Raw genomic sequence first — 7,610 nt, 5'->3', positions numbered from 1 at the left:
CCACCAGCCTTGTCTCTGCTCCTCTGCGCCTTTCACACTCATACCTTATTTTCAGCAAGACCAACATGAGGGCAAACAGTAAAGCCTCCATTATTGTTGTTATCATTTCCAAACAGCAATTTTCCAGGCCAAAACTAATTTAGAAACGCTGGTATATGATGTGTTTGCATGGAAATGCACAGGCACTTGAGTGTGTGTTTTCATGCTAAGTTTTGTCAAGCTGCACACACCTTTTCATAGATCTCCATGTGTTTACACATACTGGTTTAGCCCAAGGAGAGTCATACTCTATCACTTTTACTGTAGCCAGTGGGTCCAGAGCCCCCTAGCTGCTCTGCCCAGTGCTGTGGCTCAGCGAGGGATGGACTTGGCTGAGCATGGCCGCTCTGGGCGCTGCTCCCATTCCCACATTGAGGTGATGAAGGAGGACTCTGTCCCCCCCCGACCCATGGCCACAGAGGTGAGGAGGCACCCAGGGGACATGCTGGCTGGCGTCTGAGGCCACATTCACACAGCTGACAAGACCCAAGTTGGCTGCTCTCAAGGTGATGGTGCCAGCGTGTCTTGCCCGCTGCTGCCCACGGCTACCCTGCCCAGCTGTGAAGGGCTCCACAACCACTACAGTATAGTCAGGTCAGCATTTCCCATCTCCATCGGTTCATATTGGTGTAGCAAATATGGGACTGCTGTTGGAAATAAGGATAAATACAAGAGATGACCATAGTTACTATGTGGTTTACATTTCATGAAGTAAGCAAAAATCTACAAATTGCACTTCTTTGTAAAATTGAAATGTCAGCCAATCTGTATGATTATATATTCAAAAAGTATTGCAAAACTGGCCTCTCCAGTTGCAACCTGATAATAGTTTTAGGATTTGGCTCTGTCCAAACTCCACTCTCCACTTGCCCCCTCTTGTTGAGAGAGAAGGCACCTCTGTTCACTTTACTGCTCTCTTAAACACAGTCTCTCAACTCACCCTCAATCTCCAATCCTCTGAATAGGGTCTTGCATTTGTTTTGATAACACAGCAGAAAGGTTTAACTGTGCCGGCCTGCCCAGGTGCTAGTGAATAGGGAGCTGTGACAATGGGCCATTACATGAATGGAGCATCAAAGCTGCCACTGATGATTTGATGATGGTTGAGGGTCCCTGCATAAGGGTAGGGCCTCCTGCTTCAGAGAGCTGTTTGCGAGCGAAAAGCACCATCATACAGGTTCACCCTGTCTTTGATTTGAGTCTTTCGTTAAGTGCTATAGTGGCGCTGATGTCAGCTGCAGCTCACTGATCATTGGCCAGCAGGGACAAAGCATGGGGTTAACCAGGTGTATTGTCCTGATCTTAATGGCAAACACAGGCAAGAGCTGACTGGAGATTTTGGTAAAAATTTTACTGAAGAACAGAGGAACTGTAGATAAAAGAAAAAGTATGTGTGTGTGTGTGTGTATGTGTGTGTGTGTGTGGGGGGGGGGGGGGGGGGGGGGGTTTCTTTTCCTTTTTTCTTTCAGTCAGTGAACTAAACACTCAATCCAGGCAATGACCCACATGACTACCGCAGCTTGCCACCTGTTTCGTGGGAAAGAAATGTTCAAGACAAGGGCTCTCAAATCCAAGGGGGGATAAAGAGAAAAAAGAAATAAAGAAGAATGGAAAAGCATTTAGTTTGAGCACGCCGAGCGCATACCGGGGCTCGGCTAGGAGATTCCGAAGACAAGCTGATGGAAGCGAGCCAGGCCGCCTCACACGGGAGGGGAGGAGATATGAAAGAGAAGACAGAAGAAGATGGAGTAAGAGGGGAAGAGAGCATAAAAGGGGGGTTGCTAGTTGCAGGGGGCATTAAAGAGATGTTTTCTTTAATCAGGAATCTGCAGGACGCTGATGGACAGGGGACAGTGAGTGATGGAGAGAGAGGGTGGAGGGGAGGCTGAGAGTGACAAAGATAAAGGGAAAGAACTACAGCTGGAGTACCTCAATCCCCCCCACCCCCCCGCCCACACCCTAATAACCCCTGCTTGCTTTCTGCTTGCCCTCGTACCCCTGGAAAAAAATGTCACTGTCTCTTTGCTAACACCCTTATATTAACTGTAGGAAAGAAAAGGATGAATGGAGCAGTGCAGGGTATGGGGGATGCTCCGTGAATTGTTGACCTCGGCTGCTCACTGACAGGGGGGCTTTGAGAGAGGACAGTAGCCAAGCAGGGCCCTGCAAGTATTAATAGTTCAGGGAGATGCAAAGAGACAACCATGCCGCAAGTGGTTTGTCATGTTCTCTCTACAGTTTCTCTCAGTGCTCCCACCATATCTTTATCCCACACACACACACACACACACACACACACACACACACACACATCACAGTCCCAACTCCAGGGTCCCAGACTCTGAGCTCTTAGACCAGACTCAGCGTATGTGTAGAGAACAAGTGAGCCTCTTTGTTCACTGACACCACCATCTGTCACTCCAGAGCAGTAACTCACTGACAGACTGCTCAGTCGCTGGAAGAGAGATGGATGAAGACACTTTGTACCTTGAAGAGAGAGGGAGGGGAAATGAACTGATATGACCAAGAGATAGCAGAAATTAGAAGAGGATACGTTATTATCGGAGATAGGGTAAAGGAGCAGAGATAAGGGATGAAGCCCATATCAGAGAAGATCGAAGAGAGATGACAGGAGAGCAGAAAAGACATAACATAAATTTTCGATTCATTTAGTCCTGGTCTGAGCAACAGGAGCTGCATCCTCCTGCATCCTCACAGGCCAGATTACTGTCTCCACTGTCTCTCAGCTGGACCTCTTCTCCAACCAATACCAATCCAAGAAGCCTTGTAACCCAGGCCATGAGAGGGTGGGGCAGGGTCAGGGGTTGGGAGTTATGGGGCTGACAGACAAGAGAGATTGATGCCCGTTGACAAAACTTGAGCCCTACTTGGTCTCAGCAGCAGTCCGGCCTGCTCCCCAGGGGCCCAGGGGGGTCAGAGATACAGATACAACCCCCCATCCCCTTCTCATTCCCAAAGACACACACTTTGACTGCCCCCAACTCACATACACCTAAATGCTACCCCACTTTCCTGTCCTGTCTTGTTTGATCACGTCCTAAACTGTAAGAGGAAGCAGAGAAAGGCCTCAGTAAAAGGAGAGCTCTGACATATATTTTGTTACATCCAGCCGTGAATTCCTGTGGGGTGGCGTGCAGAGTTACTGTATGTGTGTCCAGCAACTAGAGGAGAGCATGGTGTTACTGGGAGAAGGTAAGATGGAGTGAGTCTGCTGGGTGGAGGTAGAAGTAGAGTAATGCAGCATGAACTGTCACAGATAGAGTTACATGGGGGACCATTTCCTCAGACCAAAACAGGCTGTTAAACTCAGAAATGGCCTTTCAGAGATACTGTTACACATAGCCAACTGGCTCAGTGAACGGGGGTGGATGGGAAAAAAAGACAGTAGACAGGTTATGCTTTATTGTTTGTTTTGACATTAGATTGTTGTAGCACTTCCTCTTGTAGAAAAGAGTCAACAAGGAGAGCAGAACATGTTACATGGAGCACGGCTGTGAGCTCAGATCATTTACTCTCTCCTTCACTCTCATCTCTTGTTACATTAAGTCATTCATGTGGAACTTGAGAGCATTCTCCGACCCTCTGCTCTCTGTGGAGAGAATGTGAGATGATCGGTATACTGTTTGCTGATATGTAAAAAGTCATAAAATTTCATCTGCAGGAACCCCCAAATTAATAGTGCTCTGTGTAGATGTGTCCACACACAAGTTGCGTGTCTATGTGCTTGTGCAGAGGTGTAGCTCTGAATTAGCCAATGAAGAGTGAGCAGGTCTATTTGCAGTCATAAAGGAAACCAATATTATGTAACATACTTTATGTACATAAAGTGACCATCAGTCTGCTGTGGACATAATTTACCTCATTTCCTCGATTCCCACACGTACATGAATCAGTGTCATGATTTAGCAAAAAAATAAATCAGAGAAATTTGCTGTATGTCATCAAACCATTTTTCTACAAATCAGTCTATAAACATACCTGTCCATGCACGTTTTCTTCATGATTCATACAGTACATGTCTCAGTTATCATGTAATTATCATTTGTTTATTTAGTTTGTTTAGTTCTCTACATGTTTTGTGCATGACAGGAAACACATACAGAATACATGCACATTAATAGTCATATTTTTTATTATATACAGTACATATATGAAAAATAATATTTAAAAATTAAAAACTTAAAATGCAAAGTTATAATAATATAAATAAACATTGTAAATTAACATATAATTGTACATTTATATTCTACATGTTCTTGTATTTTTGTGTAGGTTGACACATATGTAATCCGTTTTAATGTGGTTTTAAAATGTTCTGCAGGTGAAAACACACAAGTTGTCATTTTTCATTGCAGCTTCTATTGTTATAATCTTGAAACAGGGTAAATTTAGCAAGATTATTTTGACATTTCATTTTTATAGACTTGTCACAGACACAATTGTACAAAGTACAGTGTGCAGTGAAATGCTTAGTTGGCATTTGTACACACCAGTATGAAACAATTTGGAGATATAATACCCAAATATTGAAAAGAAATAGGAATATTTTAAAAAGGGGTAATAAATAATAGAATTTAACAAAGTACTTAAAAGGGGTTAGGGTTATCAAATATGGAGTGTGAATATGAATATTGAAGTCATAACATAGTCAATATATTATTTTATATATTGTGCTGGTATGTTTGTATTGGTATTCATGGCTATAAGCAGTAGGTTTATACATGCATTCTGTATGTAAAACCTGATGTCAGATTTAAGTAGAAATTCATTGATTCAGTTGCATCTAAAACAAGCAATGGCAGCAGTTTTCAGAGAAAAATTCAATAAGATGGAAGCGAACTAGCTGACCTCCCTCCATCTCTGGCTGACTTTAGCCGATCAGAGGAACAAGGTGAGGATTAGGTGTAAACAGAGAACCACTGGCCGTTTGAAACCAACTGGGAGGTCATGTTCACATCCCTGGCTACTTCCACCCTGTTTCCTCCATTGATTGGGAATGTTTATCACATTAGGAAGATGTCAAGGAGGGGGTCAAGTCAGAGAGGGGCTAGCGGGCTACCACCCAGCAGTCTGGCTTATGATGCTGTCCAGAGCCTGACCACAGGCACGAAAACCTGTTGAGTAGGATTTAGTGGATTTTACAGATACGAAGGGAGAACATGTTTGTGATTCATTGGGGCTGAAGAAAGATGGATGCTTTCAGAGGAAAGCAGTAGACAAGGAACAAGAACTTTCCTGTACCAACGCTGATTCAAGTGTTTCTGCCCACTGGTGCACCAAAAAAGCAACTTATACCTACCTGTTAACATCCTTAGTCCGCCATCAACCTGCCCATGTTTAACTCCTCCTCTGTAATTTGTAGCATCAGCCTGGTCTCAAATCAGCAGGACACTCACATGAAGCTTTTATCTCCAGACACAAGCTGAGTTCAGTGCCTTTCACTGTAACCTGTACCAAGCCTTGGCTTAGCCTAGGGCACAGAGACATCCTCCTCATGAATGACAGGGCTGGGACCTCCTCAGCCTCCCCATTTGACCCCCTTGTTGGCCTAATTGTGTGTAATGCCAGTGTCATGCCCCACCCAACCCCAGCAGGCCCTTGGGCTGTCACGGCGAGGCCCGGCGGCTACAGAGGCCAATTATTTCCTTTTTGTTGACACAGACAACCTGACAGTCTCCCTCCCACATAACTCCTGTCCTCCCATGTGCTCCTGTGTCTCTCTGTCTCCCTCTCTTACCATCTTTTTTCAAGACCACCTAGGTGTTTGCAGGACCTAATGCTCACACTCTCTGCATACCAGCGGAGAGAGCCATTAACAATGCCGCCTCAAGGCACGACCGTGACAGGGGGGTGCAAAGGGGTTAAGGATCACCCGTTGTAGAGGCAAAGTCATTCATTTACTTCTTGACCCATAATAACTTTTACAATAAAGTTGTTATTTATTATTGTTGTTGTTGTTGTTATTTTGGGTTTTTTTGGGGTGGCGTTTGGGGGGGTCTCTTGCCAATAGTCTTTTTTTGTTTCATGTTTTTCTCTTTTCTTTACTCTCTATCTGGTTTTCTCCTCTTGCTGGTGCTTGGTACGGACAAGCTGTGGGACGCATTTGGCATGGACAACTGTGTGTGTTACGATAACTCTCCAGTCTGGTCTTAATCCCTTAAAGACATAGTTTCTTGGCCAGTTTTCCTAAATGAAACTTTTAGTGGCACAAACACCCTGTTTAAGAAAATTAAATGACCTCTTGCTATGCTAGGCATTTACTGTATCTTACATTTTCAGTAAGTCAGCAGTTTCAGTTACTGGTGGTAACCACTTTCCATCGGTTTAAAAAAAATCCATCAAACAAAGCTAGCCATTGCTTTTTTCAAGAGTGAAAAAACAAGCTGTGACAAAACATCATCATGTGTTATATAAACAGCACTGAGTGGAACATAGCAAACTATAAATTGTAGACCTTTTTAATCTTGTGCCCTGCATGGATACCAGCCAACGTTTGGGGAGAAGACAATGACAAGACTGTGAGTGATTGTATTTGTGTGTGTGAGTTATGATCAGCACCTTTCTGCAAGTTGTCAAGCATGGCATTGGCAGAGGGATAGAAATGCAAGAGAACTTCATGATCACACTTTGATGAGAATGAAGGGACTTGCCAAGCACTAAAGGCCCAGAGGGACTGTCTGACTGTGTGTGAGTGAGTGTGTGTGTGTGTGTGTGTGTGTGTGTGTGTGTGTGTGTGTGTGTGTGTGTGTGTGTGTGTGTGTGTGTGTGTGTGTGTGTGAAGTGTACACACACAATATTTGTGTAGATGTGAGTGCTGAGCTCCTTGAATGCATATATCCCTTTTTAAAATGTCCCTTCCAGGTAAGCAGCAACAAAGTCCTACCTATACAGCTGTATGATCACGCATCTGTCCTCTCCTTCCTTGCTGTGTCTTCTCTCTTGTAAGGTCTTGTGGCAGGGCTGGATGGTATTTGGAGTACAGTGCATTTTAACAAAGCTGCTTCTGTGTGGACCCACTCAGTGTGGTCTCGACCCGTAACTACCTCTGCTGTCAGACCAAGATGGAGTGTGTATGTGTGTTTAGTATAGCCGTCTTGATCTCTCCCTGTTCAGCAGCCTAAAATGTTCACTCCACTTCTCAGTGTCCAAACAATATCCAATATGTGACAGTTATTGTTCTACGGGGATACAAGTCCCACCAGGTGTGTGTGATGTGTGTGACAGCCTGATGATTTACCACCACAGGTCTGCATTTTTTAACGAGTTAGAGGAGCCTGCCCAGATGGATGGATAAGTTGGACCCATGGGAGCCATACAGGCTCCTATAGAGAGGTCCCTGGATTGCATGACTCTGCCCCAGAGACAGTGCTACACCCGGGGTGTCGGTCTGGGCTGGGGCCGGTCTGTGGTGTGACGAATGGGACACCTGAGCCAAACTGTAACACCACCAGCGTGGTGGGTCCCCCTAATCACTCTGGCTGCCCAACTTCCAGCTTCGAGTTTCAGATTCCTGGCGGTGTGATGGTTGAGCGCTGGCTCAGTGGGGCTGA

Source organism: Scomber scombrus, chromosome 18 (genome assembly GCF_963691925.1).
Source record: "Scomber scombrus chromosome 18, fScoSco1.1, whole genome shotgun sequence".
In the NCBI taxonomy this organism is placed as follows: domain Eukaryota; kingdom Metazoa; phylum Chordata; class Actinopteri; order Scombriformes; family Scombridae; genus Scomber; species Scomber scombrus.
This window is presented reverse-complemented; position numbering follows the sequence as displayed.